The sequence below is a fragment of the Centroberyx affinis genome, unplaced genomic scaffold (genome assembly GCF_046629955.1).
Source record: "Centroberyx affinis isolate AG114_WGS23_722 - 3 ecotype Tasmania unplaced genomic scaffold, CSIRO-AGI_Caff_v1 ptg004408l_1, whole genome shotgun sequence".
Taxonomy (NCBI): domain Eukaryota; kingdom Metazoa; phylum Chordata; class Actinopteri; order Beryciformes; family Berycidae; genus Centroberyx; species Centroberyx affinis.
Window position 1 is genome coordinate 1 of NW_027282089.1, and position 17,001 is coordinate 17,001.

General features: G+C 51.3%; 27 non-coding genes across 27 annotated transcripts; 19 read left to right on the plus strand and 8 right to left on the minus strand.

Moving 5' to 3' along the window:
• Positions 1-2,934: 2,934 nt before the first annotated feature.
• On the plus strand, positions 2,935-3,006 carry trnap-ugg (transfer RNA proline (anticodon UGG)). Its single transcript has one exon. It is a non-coding gene; the product is annotated as a tRNA-Pro (tRNA).
• A 1,256-nt stretch (positions 3,007-4,262) lies between these two features.
• trnag-ccc (transfer RNA glycine (anticodon CCC)) lies at positions 4,263-4,334 on the minus strand. Its single transcript has one exon. It is a non-coding gene; the product is annotated as a tRNA-Gly (tRNA).
• A 165-nt stretch (positions 4,335-4,499) lies between these two features.
• trnap-ugg (transfer RNA proline (anticodon UGG)) lies at positions 4,500-4,571 on the plus strand. The gene has a single exon. It is a non-coding gene; the product is annotated as a tRNA-Pro (tRNA).
• Positions 4,572-4,765: 194 nt separating this feature from the next.
• Positions 4,766-4,837, plus strand: trnap-cgg (transfer RNA proline (anticodon CGG)). Its single transcript has one exon. It is a non-coding gene; the product is annotated as a tRNA-Pro (tRNA).
• Positions 4,838-5,842: 1,005 nt separating this feature from the next.
• trnag-ccc (transfer RNA glycine (anticodon CCC)) lies at positions 5,843-5,914 on the minus strand. Its single transcript has one exon. It is a non-coding gene; the product is annotated as a tRNA-Gly (tRNA).
• A 165-nt stretch (positions 5,915-6,079) lies between these two features.
• On the plus strand, positions 6,080-6,151 carry trnap-ugg (transfer RNA proline (anticodon UGG)). Its single transcript has one exon. It is a non-coding gene; the product is annotated as a tRNA-Pro (tRNA).
• Positions 6,152-6,345: 194 nt separating this feature from the next.
• On the plus strand, positions 6,346-6,417 carry trnap-cgg (transfer RNA proline (anticodon CGG)). Its single transcript has one exon. It is a non-coding gene; the product is annotated as a tRNA-Pro (tRNA).
• Positions 6,418-7,422: 1,005 nt separating this feature from the next.
• Positions 7,423-7,494, minus strand: trnag-ccc (transfer RNA glycine (anticodon CCC)). The gene has a single exon. It is a non-coding gene; the product is annotated as a tRNA-Gly (tRNA).
• Positions 7,495-7,659: 165 nt separating this feature from the next.
• On the plus strand, positions 7,660-7,731 carry trnap-ugg (transfer RNA proline (anticodon UGG)). Its single transcript has one exon. It is a non-coding gene; the product is annotated as a tRNA-Pro (tRNA).
• A 194-nt stretch (positions 7,732-7,925) lies between these two features.
• On the plus strand, positions 7,926-7,997 carry trnap-cgg (transfer RNA proline (anticodon CGG)). Its single transcript has one exon. It is a non-coding gene; the product is annotated as a tRNA-Pro (tRNA).
• A 1,005-nt stretch (positions 7,998-9,002) lies between these two features.
• Positions 9,003-9,074, minus strand: trnag-ccc (transfer RNA glycine (anticodon CCC)). The gene has a single exon. It is a non-coding gene; the product is annotated as a tRNA-Gly (tRNA).
• Positions 9,075-9,239: 165 nt separating this feature from the next.
• trnap-ugg (transfer RNA proline (anticodon UGG)) lies at positions 9,240-9,311 on the plus strand. Its single transcript has one exon. It is a non-coding gene; the product is annotated as a tRNA-Pro (tRNA).
• A 194-nt stretch (positions 9,312-9,505) lies between these two features.
• Positions 9,506-9,577, plus strand: trnap-cgg (transfer RNA proline (anticodon CGG)). The gene has a single exon. It is a non-coding gene; the product is annotated as a tRNA-Pro (tRNA).
• A 651-nt stretch (positions 9,578-10,228) lies between these two features.
• Positions 10,229-10,300, plus strand: trnap-ugg (transfer RNA proline (anticodon UGG)). The gene has a single exon. It is a non-coding gene; the product is annotated as a tRNA-Pro (tRNA).
• Positions 10,301-10,582: 282 nt separating this feature from the next.
• Positions 10,583-10,654, minus strand: trnag-ccc (transfer RNA glycine (anticodon CCC)). Its single transcript has one exon. It is a non-coding gene; the product is annotated as a tRNA-Gly (tRNA).
• A 165-nt stretch (positions 10,655-10,819) lies between these two features.
• Positions 10,820-10,891, plus strand: trnap-ugg (transfer RNA proline (anticodon UGG)). Its single transcript has one exon. It is a non-coding gene; the product is annotated as a tRNA-Pro (tRNA).
• Positions 10,892-11,100: 209 nt separating this feature from the next.
• trnap-cgg (transfer RNA proline (anticodon CGG)) lies at positions 11,101-11,172 on the plus strand. The gene has a single exon. It is a non-coding gene; the product is annotated as a tRNA-Pro (tRNA).
• A 651-nt stretch (positions 11,173-11,823) lies between these two features.
• On the plus strand, positions 11,824-11,895 carry trnap-ugg (transfer RNA proline (anticodon UGG)). Its single transcript has one exon. It is a non-coding gene; the product is annotated as a tRNA-Pro (tRNA).
• A 282-nt stretch (positions 11,896-12,177) lies between these two features.
• On the minus strand, positions 12,178-12,249 carry trnag-ccc (transfer RNA glycine (anticodon CCC)). Its single transcript has one exon. It is a non-coding gene; the product is annotated as a tRNA-Gly (tRNA).
• A 165-nt stretch (positions 12,250-12,414) lies between these two features.
• trnap-ugg (transfer RNA proline (anticodon UGG)) lies at positions 12,415-12,486 on the plus strand. The gene has a single exon. It is a non-coding gene; the product is annotated as a tRNA-Pro (tRNA).
• Positions 12,487-12,695: 209 nt separating this feature from the next.
• trnap-cgg (transfer RNA proline (anticodon CGG)) lies at positions 12,696-12,767 on the plus strand. The gene has a single exon. It is a non-coding gene; the product is annotated as a tRNA-Pro (tRNA).
• Positions 12,768-13,669: 902 nt separating this feature from the next.
• Positions 13,670-13,741, plus strand: trnap-ugg (transfer RNA proline (anticodon UGG)). Its single transcript has one exon. It is a non-coding gene; the product is annotated as a tRNA-Pro (tRNA).
• Positions 13,742-14,023: 282 nt separating this feature from the next.
• Positions 14,024-14,095, minus strand: trnag-ccc (transfer RNA glycine (anticodon CCC)). Its single transcript has one exon. It is a non-coding gene; the product is annotated as a tRNA-Gly (tRNA).
• Positions 14,096-14,541: 446 nt separating this feature from the next.
• On the plus strand, positions 14,542-14,613 carry trnap-cgg (transfer RNA proline (anticodon CGG)). The gene has a single exon. It is a non-coding gene; the product is annotated as a tRNA-Pro (tRNA).
• Positions 14,614-15,515: 902 nt separating this feature from the next.
• trnap-ugg (transfer RNA proline (anticodon UGG)) lies at positions 15,516-15,587 on the plus strand. The gene has a single exon. It is a non-coding gene; the product is annotated as a tRNA-Pro (tRNA).
• A 282-nt stretch (positions 15,588-15,869) lies between these two features.
• On the minus strand, positions 15,870-15,941 carry trnag-ccc (transfer RNA glycine (anticodon CCC)). Its single transcript has one exon. It is a non-coding gene; the product is annotated as a tRNA-Gly (tRNA).
• Positions 15,942-16,387: 446 nt separating this feature from the next.
• Positions 16,388-16,459, plus strand: trnap-cgg (transfer RNA proline (anticodon CGG)). The gene has a single exon. It is a non-coding gene; the product is annotated as a tRNA-Pro (tRNA).
• The last annotated feature ends 542 nt before the right edge of the window (positions 16,460-17,001 follow it).

Below are 17,001 nucleotides of genomic sequence, written 5' to 3' on the forward strand. Positions count from 1 at the left end.
TTCAGAGCATTGTGATTCCGGTTAAAAGAAAATAACTTCACAATATCTATCTGACGTCTGTGTGCTAAACCACACATCCACTTCACTGTGGAACCTGCCAGTCATCTGTCAGCACTCCGTTTGTTGAATAACCCACAGCATCTGCTCTGCTCTAACTCTTAACCAGGCGCCACAAGGGAGAGATTCCCACCATGCAAGGCAATCAGCCAGCCATTAGTGCAGTCAGGATTCCCTTGTTAGTTCAGTGAATATATAGGCTCTGGTAGCATTAAACTTGATGAGTGAATATGCAGGATCTACGAGCATCAAGTTAGGTAAATGTTGTACTCAGCTGTTCTATTTGAGTTCTCGAGCCTGTTAATGTCATGCTGTAACATTATTCACAAACAAATGAAGTGATGGCAGAAGTAAACATGCAGATTGTGTGTTCATTTCTCTGCTTTCCATCACAAAGACAAGAACCAGTGACACTTTATTTTGTGTGCAGCCATCTTGGGGGAAATGCATAATTTACATAGTTTGGGTATTCTGGATTCCTTCTGATGATTTGGATTGACAGCTACAGTTACGTCCAATCGAGGAACAACAACAATGTGACTGGAGCCGTCTACCGGTAAATATCAAAGAATCAGGGATCCATCTATACAGTCGCACACCAAAGTGGGTTACTAAAGTAGAAACAATTGTGTTTGTGATATGAAATTCCAACAAATCACTGTGTGATGGTTAATCTTAGACATTTAAGTAATTTGGGAGCATTTAAATCTCCATATACCCCCTGTATGAATTAATTTCTTGGCATATCCCTCTGAGACACACATATGTACACATTTCACTAGAGAGGTCAGGAGCAGACAGACTAATTTAGACTAATTTAATCAAAGAGTGACTGCAAGAGGAAGCATGCCTGACAAAACCGACACATAGGAGCATTTGGATTTGGTCAGTCATCGACAGGTCAAATTATGTTAATACTAGCTGTGATTTGTCTCAGAATAGCAGGAGTGGTAGCTGCAGTGAAGTGAATGTTCTGATCTTAATGACCCAACTTTTATGTAGGCTAAGTTTTTATGGGAAGAACACATTAAAAAGTTATGAGAAGATGCTCCGGAAATGCATATGGATGAATCACATTAGCCCAATTACTCTGTGCCTCTGATATTCTCTGGAGCATGACCATTTCTGAATCTGGCTCCAGATGTTCTTAAAAAGCATAGCCTTTTTTGCCTGCTCTCCTTTCCTACTTGGCTATTGCTGAAGCTTGGGAAGTGTCAGCAGTGATGTGGGAAAAACTGGCCTCAGATCAGAGTTTAAACAGTTTGTAGCCATGCACTCACTGTACATTGACTGAGACTGGCACTGAACATCTGAGGTTTAACGTAAAAAATTAGCTCTGTAGGCTGTGGGGCAATGTCGTGTCAGGCTTTTCTATCTGTCACATGACCTTTGCCTTTCATCGCCTTCTGTCTTTCTCCCATCTGGATAGAATTTGGTGAAGCAGACATGCCAAAAAATAATCTTTAAGAAAGCTATGCACAAGCTGGAACTTGGAGAGATAGTAGGATTGCGATGCTTTGTAGAGATTGTAGTTTTGGACAAGTAAATGTGTTAGTTTAACAAGTCAATATGCAGAATAATGACGATAATACAAAAAAAGAGCCGCTGCAGTTCCTCTCCAAAAAGACACAAATATGGGACAGACTGTTTGGAGCTTTTTGTGGAAGCTAAGGATGCTAATTTGAATACTCACTGTTGTCAGTTAGGCAAATCCACTGCAAGTACACACACACACACACACACACACACACACACACACACACACACATACAAACATACATACAGATCCACACACTATGCATCCTGGATGTGGGTTCAACTTTAAGGTGCTAAACTGCCTCTGGCAGCCACAGTCGGCTTCCTGTCCTATGATCATGTGAGATCAAAACATATATTTCTCTTCTAGAGATTCTCCTGCTTGTCAAATGATGGGAGGTGTTTGTTCTCATGTCTGGGGAAAGCTTCCACTGGCCTACTTCTTCTCTCTAAGCTCAGTTATTGTGGTAAACTATACAGACGTCATGAAAGTAGAGAAATGTTGTAAGTTAAATTAAGACAAATTTTGAGAGAATTAATGTGAAATCAAATGAGCATAATTAACAGTGAATTAAGTCTTCATTACATTTAAGAGGAAAAATGCAAAAGGAAATGTAATTCATTTAAGCAGCAAAAAAACTATTCAGTGATTGGACTCTTGAATTAAACATCAGCATGCTATTTATATCCGTAAAGATTAGCAGCTCTATTCACTTCTTGGGAGAAATCGAGCTGATTAAGACTACAGGGTGTAGTGTGTCTTCCAACAGCCTCAAGCCGATTCTTCCAGATGCAAGCAGTCCGCATTCCTGCGCTTACTTCAAAGCAAGCAAGAGGGAAAGGAGATCGCTATTACCATAGATTAGCATACCTACAGATGCACTCCACTTTCCAGCAGCTGTTAGTTTAAATACTCCTCATTGGGATGGGAGGGCCTCATGAGAGGGCCTTGCCCATCAGATCCTTGATATAGCATGCCTTCATTCTTATCAAGCAGTTAATGCAAAATTATTAATCTTATGATTTTTAAGTAGAATCTTACAGACACTAGGCAGTTTACATAACACTATTATTGACTATTACCTTTTTGTTTTGTTTTTTTAATTCAAGACTTTTGTCATCCAGTTAGCTTGCCACCAGTACTTTAATGCTGTAGTGGCACTATACCAATAATGTTCACACGTATTGCCGGCTCGCTTGAGTGCTTACAAACCGTACAGTATCTGGGTGGGTTTGTACTGGGCTGTTTAAATGTTCCGCCCATCAGCATGTCAACATATTGCTTCGGCAGGAAATGAAGCCGGCCTCCGGTTTCAAGGCAGAGGGGCGCCACCGGTCGCTGGCTCGTTGGTCTAGGGGTATGATTCTCGCTTTGGGTGCGAGAGGTCCCGGGTTCAAATCCCGGACGAGCCCTTGTCAGCCAGAGATTTGCAAATCCGTGCTCTGCTGTTTGGCAGGTCCGTTTAAACAAAGGGATCTTTGCTAAACCGAGGCGCTCTTGCCAAAGTAAATAACCTGACAGGGATCGGTGTGGAGTAGTTGAACGCACACTACTAGGATGGCGTGAGCCAATATGACTGGATGTCCAACCAGCGTTCCACATTTGGTGTGCCGGTCTCTTGCGCTAATGCCTTTCACAAAAGTGAAAAAGAGAAACATTTGTATCGAGCCCCGCTCAGCATTGGCTTGCACGCAACAGCTTTGGGGCCCCGGATCCTTGTAAAAGAACGCGCTGGCCGGGAATCCAAGTAGCGAAAGTAAATAACCCGCCAGGGATCGCTGTGGAGTAGTTGAACGCACACTACTAGGATGGCGTGAGCCAATATGACTGGATGTCCAACCAGCGTTCCACATTTGGTGTGCCGGTCTCTTGCGCTAATGCCTTTCACAAAAGTGAAAAAGAGAAACATTTGCATCGAGCCCCGCTCAGCATTGGCTTGCACGCAACAGCTTTGGGGCCCCGGATCCTTGTAAAAGAACGCGCTGGCCGGGAATCCAAGTAGCGAAAGTAAATAACCTGACAGGGATCGCTGTGGAGTAGTTGAACGCACACTACTAGGATGGCGTGAGCCAATATGACTGGATGTCCAACCAGCGTTCCACATTTGGTGTGCCGGTCTCTTGCGCTAATGCCTTTCACAAAAGTGAAAAAGAGAAACATTTGCATCGAGCCCCGCTCAGCATTGGCTTGCACGCAACAGCTTTGGGGCCCCGGATCCTTGTAAAAGAACGCGCTGGCCGGGAATCCAAGTAGCGAAAGTAAATAACCCGACAGGGATCGGTGTGGCAGCGACAGAGGAGCGTCTCCCGTCGCTGGCTCGTTGGTCTAGGGGTATGATTCTCGCTTTGGGTGCGAGAGGTCCCGGGTTGAAATCCCGGACGAGCCCTCGCCAGTGTGAACTCTGTTGGCCTGTGTCCTAGTCTTTGGTTGGTCTGTTTAAACCAGCGGTCCGAGCGCCTGCAGGTTTTCCTTCCGACCAAAGACTACACCCGGTGATTTCACTGGTTCGCTGCTCCCTTTCCGGTTGAAGGCGTGCTAACCAATGAAGTCATCGTGCCAGTACTCTACGGCCTCTTGCTCTAATGCTTTTCGCAAAAGTAACAAAGCCTTCTCCTCAACTGCTGCGTTTAACTTGCCAAATTTTAGCCCTGGGGCACTTATAAACGAATGCACTGGCCGGGAATCGAACCCGGGTCAACTGCTTGGGAAGCAGCTATGCTTTCCACTATACCACCAGTGCTCACACGCTTTGCCGGCTCGCTTGAGTGCTTACAAACCGTACAGTATCTGGGTGGGTTTGTACTGGGCTGTTTAAATGTTTCGCCCATCAGCATGTGAACATATTGCTTCGGCGGGAAATGAAGCCGGCCTCCGGTTTCAAGGCAGAGGAGCGCCACCGGTCGCTGGCTCGTTGGTCTAGGGGTATGATTCTCGCTTTGGGTGCGAGAGGTCCCGGGTTCAAATCCCGGACGAGCCCTTGCCCGTGTGAGCTCTGTAGGTCTGCGTCCTACTCTTTGGTCGCTCTGTTTCAACCAGAATCCCACTTCTGCCACCTGAGCGCAGCGCCTTTGATCGCTCGGCCATCCTCCCAGCTGTTGCTGATGTGCTTTTATAAACTTCTCTGATGAAGCCAGCCTCCGTTTACGAACTTGAGGAGCCCGTCCCCTGGCTGGCTCGTTGGTCTAGGGGAATGATTCTCGCTTCGGGTGCGAGAGGTCCCGGGTTCAAATCCCGGACGAGCCCTTGTCAGCCAGAGATTTGCAAATCCGTGCTCTGCTGTTTGGCAGGTCCGTTTAAACAAAGGGATCTTTGCTAAACCGAGGCGCTCTTGCCAAAGTGAATAACATGACAGGGATCGGTGTGGAGTAGTTGAACGCACACTACTAGGATGGCGTGAGCCAATATGACTGGATGTCCAACCAGCGTTCCACATTTGGTGTGCCGGTCTCTTGCGCTAATGCCTTTCACAAAAGTGAAAAAGAGAAACATTTGCATCGAGCCCCGCTCAGCATTGGCTTGCACGCAACAGCTTTGGGGCCCCGGATCCTTGTAAAAGAACGCGCTGGCCGGGAATCCAAGTAGCGAAAGTAAATAACCTGACAGGGATCGCTGTGGAGTAGTTGAACGCACACTACTAGGATGGCGTGAGCCAATATGACTGGATGTCCAACCAGCGTTCCACATTTGGTGTGCCGGTCTCTTGCGCTAATGCCTTTCACAAAAGTGAAAAAGAGAAACATTTGCATCGAGCCCCGCTCAGCATTGGCTTGCACGCAACAGCTTTGGGGCCCCGGATCCTTGTAAAAGAACGCGCTGGCCGGGAATCCAAGTAGCGAAAGTAAATAACCCGACAGGGATCGGTGTGGCAGCGACAGAGGAGCGTCTCCCGTCGCTGGCTCGTTGGTCTAGGGGTATGATTCTCGCTTTGGGTGCGAGAGGTCCCGGGTTGAAATCCCGGACGAGCCCTCGCCAGTGTGAACTCTGTTGGCCTGTGTCCTAGTCTTTGGTTGGTCTGTTTAAACCAGCGGTCCGAGCGCCTGCAGGTTTTCCTTCCGACCAAAGACTACACCCGGTGATTTCACTGGTTCGCTGCTCCCTTTCCGGTTGAAGGCGTGCTAACCAATGAAGTCATCGTGCCAGTACTCTACGGCCTCTTGCTCTAATGCTTTTCGCAAAAGTAACAAAGCCTTCTCCTCAACTGCTGCGTTTAACTTGCCAAATTTTAGCCCTGGGGCACTTATAAACGAATGCACTGGCCGGGAATCGAACCCGGGTCAACTGCTTGGGAAGCAGCTATGCTTTCCACTATACCACCAGTGCTCACACGCTTTGCCGGCTCGCTTGAGTGCTTACAAACCGTACAGTATCTGGGTGGGTTTGTACTGGGCTGTTTAAATGTTTCGCCCATCAGCATGTGAACATATTGCTTCGGCGGGAAATGAAGCCGGCCTCCGGTTTCAAGGCAGAGGAGCGCCACCGGTCGCTGGCTCGTTGGTCTAGGGGTATGATTCTCGCTTTGGGTGCGAGAGGTCCCGGGTTCAAATCCCGGACGAGCCCTTGCCCGTGTGAGCTCTGTAGGTCTGCGTCCTACTCTTTGGTCGCTCTGTTTCAACCAGAATCCCACTTCTGCCACCTGAGCGCAGCGCCTTTGATCGCTCGGCCATCCTCCCAGCTGTTGCTGATGTGCTTTTATAAACTTCTCTGATGAAGCCAGCCTCCGTTTACGAACTTGAGGAGCCCGTCCCCTGGCTGGCTCGTTGGTCTAGGGGAATGATTCTCGCTTCGGGTGCGAGAGGTCCCGGGTTCAAATCCCGGACGAGCCCTTGTCAGCCAGAGATTTGCAAATCCGTGCTCTGCTGTTTGGCAGGTCCGTTTAAACAAAGGGATCTTTGCTAAACCGAGGCGCTCTTGCCAAAGTGAATAACATGACAGGGATCGGTGTGGAGTAGTTGAACGCACACTACTAGGATGGCGTGAGCCAATATGACTGGATGTCCAACCAGCGTTCCACATTTGGTGTGCCGGTCTCTTGCGCTAATGCCTTTCACAAAAGTGAAAAAGAGAAACATTTGCATCGAGCCCCGCTCAGCATTGGCTTGCACGCAACAGCTTTGGGGCCCCGGATCCTTGTAAAAGAACGCGCTGGCCGGGAATCCAAGTAGCGAAAGTAAATAACCTGACAGGGATCGCTGTGGAGTAGTTGAACGCACACTACTAGGATGGCGTGAGCCAATATGACTGGATGTCCAACCAGCGTTCCACATTTGGTGTGCCGGTCTCTTGCGCTAATGCCTTTCACAAAAGTGAAAAAGAGAAACATTTGCATCGAGCCCCGCTCAGCATTGGCTTGCACGCAACAGCTTTGGGGCCCCGGATCCTTGTAAAAGAACGCGCTGGCCGGGAATCCAAGTAGCGAAAGTAAATAACCCGACAGGGATCGGTGTGGCAGCGACAGAGGAGCGTCTCCCGTCGCTGGCTCGTTGGTCTAGGGGTATGATTCTCGCTTTGGGTGCGAGAGGTCCCGGGTTGAAATCCCGGACGAGCCCTCGCCAGTGTGAACTCTGTTGGCCTGTGTCCTAGTCTTTGGTTGGTCTGTTTAAACCAGCGGTCCGAGCGCCTGCAGGTTTTCCTTCCGACCAAAGACTACACCCGGTGATTTCACTGGTTCGCTGCTCCCTTTCCGGTTGAAGGCGTGCTAACCAATGAAGTCATCGTGCCAGTACTCTACGGCCTCTTGCTCTAATGCTTTTCGCAAAAGTAACAAAGCCTTCTCCTCAACTGCTGCGTTTAACTTGCCAAATTTTAGCCCTGGGGCACTTATAAACGAATGCACTGGCCGGGAATCGAACCCGGGTCAACTGCTTGGGAAGCAGCTATGCTTTCCACTATACCACCAGTGCTCACACGCTTTGCCGGCTCGCTTGAGTGCTTACAAACCGTACAGTATCTGGGTGGGTTTGTACTGGGCTGTTTAAATGTTTCGCCCATCAGCATGTGAACATATTGCTTCGGCGGGAAATGAAGCCGGCCTCCGGTTTCAAGGCAGAGGAGCGCCACCGGTCGCTGGCTCGTTGGTCTAGGGGTATGATTCTCGCTTTGGGTGCGAGAGGTCCCGGGTTCAAATCCCGGACGAGCCCTTGCCCGTGTGAGCTCTGTAGGTCTGCGTCCTACTCTTTGGTCGCTCTGTTTCAACCAGAATCCCACTTCTGCCACCTGAGCGCAGCGCCTTTGATCGCTCGGCCATCCTCCCAGCTGTTGCTGATGTGCTTTTATAAACTTCTCTGATGAAGCCAGCCTCCGTTTACGAACTTGAGGAGCCCGTCCCCTGGCTGGCTCGTTGGTCTAGGGGAATGATTCTCGCTTCGGGTGCGAGAGGTCCCGGGTTCAAATCCCGGACGAGCCCTTGTCAGCCAGAGATTTGCAAATCCGTGCTCTGCTGTTTGGCAGGTCCGTTTAAACAAAGGGATCTTTGCTAAACCGAGGCGCTCTTGCCAAAGTGAATAACATGACAGGGATCGGTGTGGAGTAGTTGAACGCACACTACTAGGATGGCGTGAGCCAATATGACTGGATGTCCAACCAGCGTTCCACATTTGGTGTGCCGGTCTCTTGCGCTAATGCCTTTCACAAAAGTGAAAAAGAGAAACATTTGCATCGAGCCCCGCTCAGCATTGGCTTGCACGCAACAGCTTTGGGGCCCCGGATCCTTGTAAAAGAACGCGCTGGCCGGGAATCCAAGTAGCGAAAGTAAATAACCTGACAGGGATCGCTGTGGAGTAGTTGAACGCACACTACTAGGATGGCGTGAGCCAATATGACTGGATGTCCAACCAGCGTTCCACATTTGGTGTGCCGGTCTCTTGCGCTAATGCCTTTCACAAAAGTGAAAAAGAGAAACATTTGCATCGAGCCCCGCTCAGCATTGGCTTGCACGCAACAGCTTTGGGGCCCCGGATCCTTGTAAAAGAACGCGCTGGCCGGGAATCCAAGTAGCGAAAGTAAATAACCCGACAGGGATCGGTGTGGCAGCGACAGAGGAGCGTCTCCCGTCGCTGGCTCGTTGGTCTAGGGGTATGATTCTCGCTTTGGGTGCGAGAGGTCCCGGGTTGAAATCCCGGACGAGCCCTCGCCAGTGTGAACTCTGTTGGCCTGTGTCCTAGTCTTTGGTTGGTCTGTTTAAACCAGCGGTCCGAGCGCCTGCAGGTTTTCCTTCCGACCAAAGACTACACCCGGTGATTTCACTGGTTCGCTGCTCCCTTTCCGGTTGAAGGCGTGCTAACCAATGAAGTCATCGTGCCAGTACTCTACGGCCTCTTGCTCTAATGCTTTTCGCAAAAGTAACAAAGCCTTCTCCTCAACTGCTGCGTTTAACTTGCCAAATTTTAGCCCTGGGGCACTTATAAACGAATGCACTGGCCGGGAATCGAACCCGGGTCAACTGCTTGGGAAGCAGCTATGCTTTCCACTATACCACCAGTGCTCACACGCTTTGCCGGCTCGCTTGAGTGCTTACAAACCGTACAGTATCTGGGTGGGTTTGTACTGGGCTGTTTAAATGTTTCGCCCATCAGCATGTGAACATATTGCTTCGGCGGGAAATGAAGCCGGCCTCCGGTTTCAAGGCAGAGGAGCGCCACCGGTCGCTGGCTCGTTGGTCTAGGGGTATGATTCTCGCTTTGGGTGCGAGAGGTCCCGGGTTCAAATCCCGGACGAGCCCTTGCCCGTGTGAGCTCTGTAGGTCTGCGTCCTACTCTTTGGTCGCTCTGTTTCAACCAGAATCCCACTTCTGCCACCTGAGCGCAGCGCCTTTGATCGCTCGGCCATCCTCCCAGCTGTTGCTGATGTGCTTTTATAAACTTCTCTGATGAAGCCAGCCTCCGTTTACGAACTTGAGGAGCCCGTCCCCTGGCTGGCTCGTTGGTCTAGGGGAATGATTCTCGCTTCGGGTGCGAGAGGTCCCGGGTTCAAATCCCGGACGAGCCCTTGTCAGCCAGAGATTTGCAAATCCGTGCTCTGCTGTTTGGCAGGTCCGTTTAAACAAAGGGATCTTTGCTAAACCGAGGCGCTCTTGCCAAAGTGAATAACATGACAGGGATCGGTGTGGAGTAGTTGAACGCACACTACTAGGATGGCGTGAGCCAATATGACTGGATGTCCAACCAGCGTTCCACATTTGGTGTGCCGGTCTCTTGCGCTAATGCCTTTCACAAAAGTGAAAAAGAGAAACATTTGCATCGAGCCCCGCTCAGCATTGGCTTGCACGCAACAGCTTTGGGGCCCCGGATCCTTGTAAAAGAACGCGCTGGCCGGGAATCCAAGTAGCGAAAGTAAATAACCTGACAGGGATCGCTGTGGAGTAGTTGAACGCACACTACTAGGATGGCGTGAGCCAATATGACTGGATGTCCAACCAGCGTTCCACATTTGGTGTGCCGGTCTCTTGCGCTAATGCCTTTCACAAAAGTGAAAAAGAGAAACATTTGCATCGAGCCCCGCTCAGCATTGGCTTGCACGCAACAGCTTTGGGGCCCCGGATCCTTGTAAAAGAACGCGCTGGCCGGGAATCCAAGTAGCGAAAGTAAATAACCCGACAGGGATCGGTGTGGCAGCGACAGAGGAGCATCTCCCGTCGCTGGCTCGTTGGTCTAGGGGTATGATTCTCGCTTTGGGTGCGAGAGGTCCCGGGTTCAAATCCCGGACGAGCCCTCGCCAGTGTGAACTCTGTTAGCCTGTGTCCTAGTCTTTGGTTGGTCTGTTTAAACCAGCGGTCCGAGCGCCTGCAGGTTTTCCTTCCGACCAAAGACTACACCCGGTGATTTCACTGGTTCGCTGCTCCCTTTCCGGTTGAAGGCGTGCTAACCAATGAAGTCATCGTGCCAGTACTCTACGGCCTCTTGCTCTAATGCTTTTCGCAAAAGTAACAAAGCCTTCTCCTCAACTGCTGCGTTTAACTTGCCAAATTTTAGCCCTGGGGCACTTATAAACGAATGCACTGGCCGGGAATCGAACCCGGGTCAACTGCTTGGGAAGCAGCTATGCTTTCCACTATACCACCAGTGCTCACACGCTTTGCCGGCTCGCTTGAGTGCTTACAAACCGTACAGTATCTGGGTGGGTTTGTACTGGGCTGTTTAAATGTTTCGCCCATCAGCATGTGAACATATTGCTTCGGCGGGAAATGAAGCCGGCCTCCGGTTTCAAGGCAGAAGAGCGCCACCGGTCGCTGGCTCGTTGGTCTAGGGGTATGATTCTCGCTTTGGGTGCGAGAGGTCCCGGGTTCAAATCCCGGACGAGCCCTTGCCCGTGTGAGCTCTGTAGGTCTGCGTCCTACTCTTTGGTCGCTCTGTTTCAACCAGAATCCCACTTCTGCCACCTGAGCGCAGCGCCTTTGATCGCTCGGCCATCCTCCCAGCTCCTTCTGCTCAAGCTGTTGCTGATGTGCTTTTATAAACTTCTCTGATGAAGCCAGCCTCCGTTTACGAACTTGAGGAGCCCGTCCCCTGGCTGGCTCGTTGGTCTAGGGGAATGATTCTCGCTTCGGGTGCGAGAGGGCCCGGGTTCAAATCCCGGACGAGCCCTTGTCAGCCAGAGATTTGCAAATCCGTGCTCTGCTGTTTGGCAGGTCCGTTTAAACAAAGGGATCTTTGCTAAACCGAGGCGCTCTTGCCAAAGTAAATAACCTGACAGGGATCGGTGTGGAGTAGTTGAACGCACACTACTAGGATGGCGTGAGCCAATATGACTGGATGTCCAACCAGCGTTCCACATTTGGTGTGCCGGTCTCTTGCGCTAATGCCTTTCACAAAAGTGAAAAAGAGAAACATTTGCATCGAGCCCCGCTCAGCATTGGCTTGCACGCAACAGCTTTGGGGCCCCGGATCCTTGTAAAAGAACGCGCTGGCCGGGAATCCAAGTAGCGAAAGTAAATAACCTGACAGGGATCGCTGTGGAGTAGTTGAACGCACACTACTAGGATGGCGTGAGCCAATATGACTGGATGTCCAACCAGCGTTCCACATTTGGTGTGCCGGTCTCTTGCGCTAATGCCTTTCACAAAAGTGAAAAAGAGAAACATTTGCATCGAGCCCCGCTCAGCATTGGCTTGCACGCAACAGCTTTGGGGCCCCGGATCCTTGTAAAAGAACGCGCTGGCCGGGAATCCAAGTAGCGAAAGTAAATAACCCGACAGGGATCGGTGTGGCAGCGACAGAGGAGCGTCTCCCGTCGCTGGCTCGTTGGTCTAGGGGTATGATTCTCGCTTTGGGTGCGAGAGGTCCCGGGTTCAAATCCCGGACGAGCCCTCGCCAGTGTGAACTCTGTTGGCCTGTGTCCTAGTCTTTGGTTGGTCTGTTTAAACCAGCGGTCCGAGCGCCTGCAGGTTTTCCTTCCGACCAAAGACTACACCCGGTGATTTCACTGGTTCGCTGCTCCCTTTCCGGTTGAAGGCGTGCTAACCAATGAAGTCATCGTGCCAGTACTCTACGGCCTCTTGCTCTAATGCTTTTCGCAAAAGTAACAAAGCCTTCTCCTCAACTGCTGCGTTTAACTTGCCAAATTTTAGCCCTGGGGCACTTATAAACGAATGCACTGGCCGGGAATCGAACCCGGGTCAACTGCTTGGGAAGCAGCTATGCTTTCCACTATACCACCAGTGCTCACACGCTTTGCCGGCTCGCTTGAGTGCTTACAAACCGTACAGTATCTGGGTGGGTTTGTACTGGGCTGTTTAAATGTTTCGCCCATCAGCATGTGAACATATTGCTTCGGCGGGAAATGAAGCCGGCCTCCGGTTTCAAGGCAGAGGAGCGCCACCGGTCGCTGGCTCGTTGGTCTAGGGGTATGATTCTCGCTTTGGGTGCGAGAGGTCCCGGGTTCAAATCCCGGACGAGCCCTTGCCCGTGTGAGCTCTGTAGGTCTGCGTCCTACTCTTTGGTCGCTCTGTTTCAACCAGAATCCCACTTCTGCCACCTGAGCGCAGCGCCTTTGATCGCTCGGCCATCCTCCCAGCTCCTTCTGCTCAAGCTGTTGCTGATGTGCTTTTATAAACTTCTCTGATGAAGCCAGCCTCCGTTTACGAACTTGAGGAGCCCGTCCCCTGGCTGGCTCGTTGGTCTAGGGGAATGATTCTCGCTTCGGGTGCGAGAGGTCCCGGGTTCAAATCCCGGACGAGCCCTTGTCAGCCAGAGATTTGCAAATCCGTGCTCTGCTGTTTGGCAGGTCCGTTTAAACAAAGGGATCTTTGCTAAACGGAGGCGCTCTTGCCAAAGTAAATAACCTGACAGGGATCGGTGTGGAGTAGTTGAACGCACACTACTAGGATGGCGTGAGCCAATATGACTGGATGTCCAACCAGCGTTCCACATTTGGTGTGCCGGTCTCTTGCGCTAATGCCTTTCACAAAAGTGAAAAAGAGAAACATTTGCATCGAGCCCCGCTCAGCATTGGCTTGCACGCAACAGCTTTGGGGCCCCGGATCCTTGTAAAAGAACGCGCTGGCCGGGAATCCAAGTAGCGAAAGTAAATAACCTGACAGGGATCGCTGTGGAGTAGTTGAACGCACACTACTAGGATGGCGTGAGCCAATATGACTGGATGTCCAACCAGCGTTCCACATTTGGTGTGCCGGTCTCTTGCGCTAATGCCTTTCACAAAAGTGAAAAAGAGAAACATTTGCATCGAGCCCCGCTCAGCATTGGCTTGCACGCAACAGCTTTGGGGCCCCGGATCCTTGTAAAAGAACGCGCTGGCCGGGAATCCAAGTAGCGAAAGTAAATAACCTGACAGGGATCGCTGTGGAGTAGTTGAACGCACACTACTAGGATGGCGTGAGCCAATATGACTGGATGTCCAACCAGCGTTCCACATTTGGTGTGCCGGTCTCTTGCGCTAATGCCTTTCACAAAAGTGAAAAAGAGAAACATTTGCATCGAGCCCCGCTCAGCATTGGCTTGCACGCAACAGCTTTGGGGCCCCGGATCCTTGTAAAAGAACGCGCTGGCCGGGAATCCAAGTAGCGAAAGTAAATAACCCGACAGGGATCGGTGTGGCAGCGACAGAGGAGCGTCTCCCGTCGCTGGCTCGTTGGTCTAGGGGTATGATTCTCGCTTTGGGTGCGAGAGGTCCCGGGTTGAAATCCCGGACGAGCCCTCGCCAGTGTGGACTCTGTTGGCCTGTGTCCTAGTCTTTGGTTGGTCTGTTTAAACCAGCGGTCCGAGCGCCTGCAGGTTTTCCTTCCGACCAAAGACTACACCCGGTGATTTCACTGGTTCGCTGCTCCCTTTCCGGTTGAAGGCGTGCTAACCAATGAAGTCATCGTGCCAGTACTCTACGGCCTCTTGCTCTAATGCTTTTCGCAAAAGTAACAAAGCCTTCTCCTCAACTGCTGCGTTTAACTTGCCAAATTTTAGCCCTGGGGCACTTATAAACGAATGCACTGGCCGGGAATCGAACCCGGGTCAACTGCTTGGGAAGCAGCTATGCTTTCCACTATACCACCAGTGCTCACACGCTTTGCCGGCTCGCTTGAGTGCTTACAAACCGTACAGTATCTGGGTGGGTTTGTACTGGGCTGTTTAAATGTTTCGCCCATCAGCATGTGAACATATTGCTTCGGCGGGAAATGAAGCCGGCCTCCGGTTTCAAGGCAGAGGAGCGCCACCGGTCGCTGGCTCGTTGGTCTAGGTGTATGATTCTCGCTTTGGGTGCGAGAGGTCCCGGGTTCAAATCCCGGACGAGCCCTTGCCCGTGTGAGCTCTGTAGGTCTGCGTCCTACTCTTTGGTCGCTCTGTTTCAACCAGAATCCCACTTCTGCCACCTGAGCGCAGCGCCTTTGATCGCTCGGCCATCCTCCCAGCTCCTTCTGCTCAAGCTGTTGCTGATGTGCTTTTATAAACTTCTCTGATGAAGCCAGCCTCCGTTTACGAACTTGAGGAGCCCGTCCCCTGGCTGGCTCGTTGGTCTAGGGGAATGATTCTCGCTTCGGGTGCGAGAGGTCCCGGGTTCAAATCCCGGACGAGCCCTTGTCAGCCAGAGATTTGCAAATCCGTGCTCAGCTGTTTGGCAGGTCCGTTTAAACAAAGGGATCTTTGCTAAACCGAGGCGCTCTTGCCAAAGTAAATAACCTGACAGGGATCGGTGTGGAGTAGTTGAACGCACACTACTAGGATGGCGTGAGCCAATATGACTGGATGTCCAACCAGCGTTCCACATTTGGTGTGCCGGTCTCTTGCGCTAATGCCTTTCACAAAAGTGAAAAAGAGAAACATTTGCATCGAGCCCCGCTCAGCATTGGCTTGCACGCAACAGCTTTGGGGCCCCGGATCCTTGTAAAAGAACGCGCTGGCCGGGAATCCAAGTAGCGAAAGTAAATAACCTGACAGGGATCGCTGTGGAGTAGTTGAACGCACACTACTAGGATGGCGTGAGCCAATATGACTGGATGTCCAACCAGCGTTCCACATTTGGTGTGCCGGTCTCTTGCGCTAATGCCTTTCACAAAAGTGAAAAAGAGAAACATTTGCATCGAGCCCCGCTCAGCATTGGCTTGCACGCAACAGCTTTGGGGCCCCGGATCCTTGTAAAAGAACGCGCTGGCCGGGAATCCAAGTAGCGAAAGTAAATAACCTGACAGGGATCGCTGTGGAGTAGTTGAACGCACACTACTAGGATGGCGTGAGCCAATATGACTGGATGTCCAACCAGCGTTCCACATTTGGTGTGCCGGTCTCTTGCGCTAATGCCTTTCACAAAAGTGAAAAAGAGAAACATTTGCATCGAGCCCCGCTCAGCATTGGCTTGCACGCAACAGCTTTGGGGCCCCGGATCCTTGTAAAAGAACGCGCTGGCCGGGAATCCAAGTAGCGAAAGTAAATAACCCGACAGGGATCGGTGTGGCAGCGACAGAGGAGCGTCTCCCGTCGCTGGCTCGTTGGTCTAGGGGTATGATTCTCGCTTTGGGTGCGAGAGGTCCCGGGTTGAAATCCCGGACGAGCCCTCGCCAGTGTGGACTCTGTTGGCCTGTGTCCTAGTCTTTGGTTGGTCTGTTTAAACCAGCGGTCCGAGCGCCTGCAGGTTTTCCTTCCGACCAAAGACTACACCCGGTGATTTCACTGGTTCGCTGCTCCCTTTCCGGTTGAAGGCGTGCTAACCAATGAAGTCATCGTGCCAGTACTCTACGGCCTCTTGCTCTAATGCTTTTCGCAAAAGTAACAAAGCCTTCTCCTCAACTGCTGCGTTTAACTTGCCAAATTTTAGCCCTGGGGCACTTATAAACGAATGCACTGGCCGGGAATCGAACCCGGGTCAACTGCTTGGGAAGCAGCTATGCTTTCCACTATACCACCAGTGCTCACACGCTTTGCCGGCTCGCTTGAGTGCTTACAAACCGTACAGTATCTGGGTGGGTTTGTACTGGGCTGTTTAAATGTTTCGCCCATCAGCATGTGAACATATTGCTTCGGCGGGAAATGAAGCCGGCCTCCGGTTTCAAGGCAGAGGAGCGCCACCGGTCGCTGGCTCGTTGGTCTAGGTGTATGATTCTCGCTTTGGGTGCGAGAGGTCCCGGGTTCAAATCCCGGACGAGCCCTTGCCCGTGTGAGCTCTGTAGGTCTGCGTCCTACTCTTTGGTCGCTCTGTTTCAACCAGAATCCCACTTCTGCCACCTGAGCGCAGCGCCTTTGATCGCTCGGCCATCCTCCCAGCTCCTTCTGCTCAAGCTGTTGCTGATGTGCTTTTATAAACTTCTCTGATGAAGCCAGCCTCCGTTTACGAACTTGAGGAGCCCGTCCCCTGGCTGGCTCGTTGGTCTAGGGGAATGATTCTCGCTTCGGGTGCGAGAGGTCCCGGGTTCAAATCCCGGACGAGCCCTTGTCAGCCAGAGATTTGCAAATCCGTGCTCAGCTGTTTGGCAGGTCCGTTTAAACAAAGGGATCTTTGCTAAACCGAGGCGCTCTTGCCAAAGTAAATAACCTGACAGGGATCGGTGTGGAGTAGTTGAACGCACACTACTAGGATGGCGTGAGCCAATATGACTGGATGTCCAACCAGCGTTCCACATTTGGTGTGCCGGTCTCTTGCGCTAATGCCTTTCACAAAAGTGAAAAAGAGAAACATTTGCATCGAGCCCCGCTCAGCATTGGCTTGCACGCAACAGCTTTGGGGCCCCGGATCCTTGTAAAAGAACGCGCTGGCCGGGAATCCAAGTAGCGAAAGTAAATAACCTGACAGGGATCGCTGTGGAGTAGTTGAACGCACACTACTAGGATGGCGTGAGCCAATATGACTGGATGTCCAACCAGCGTTCCACATTTGGTGTGCCGGTCTCTTGCGCTAATGCCTTTCACAAAAGTGAAAAAGAGAAACATTTGCATCGAGCCCCGCTCAGCATTGGCTTGCACGCAACAGCTTTG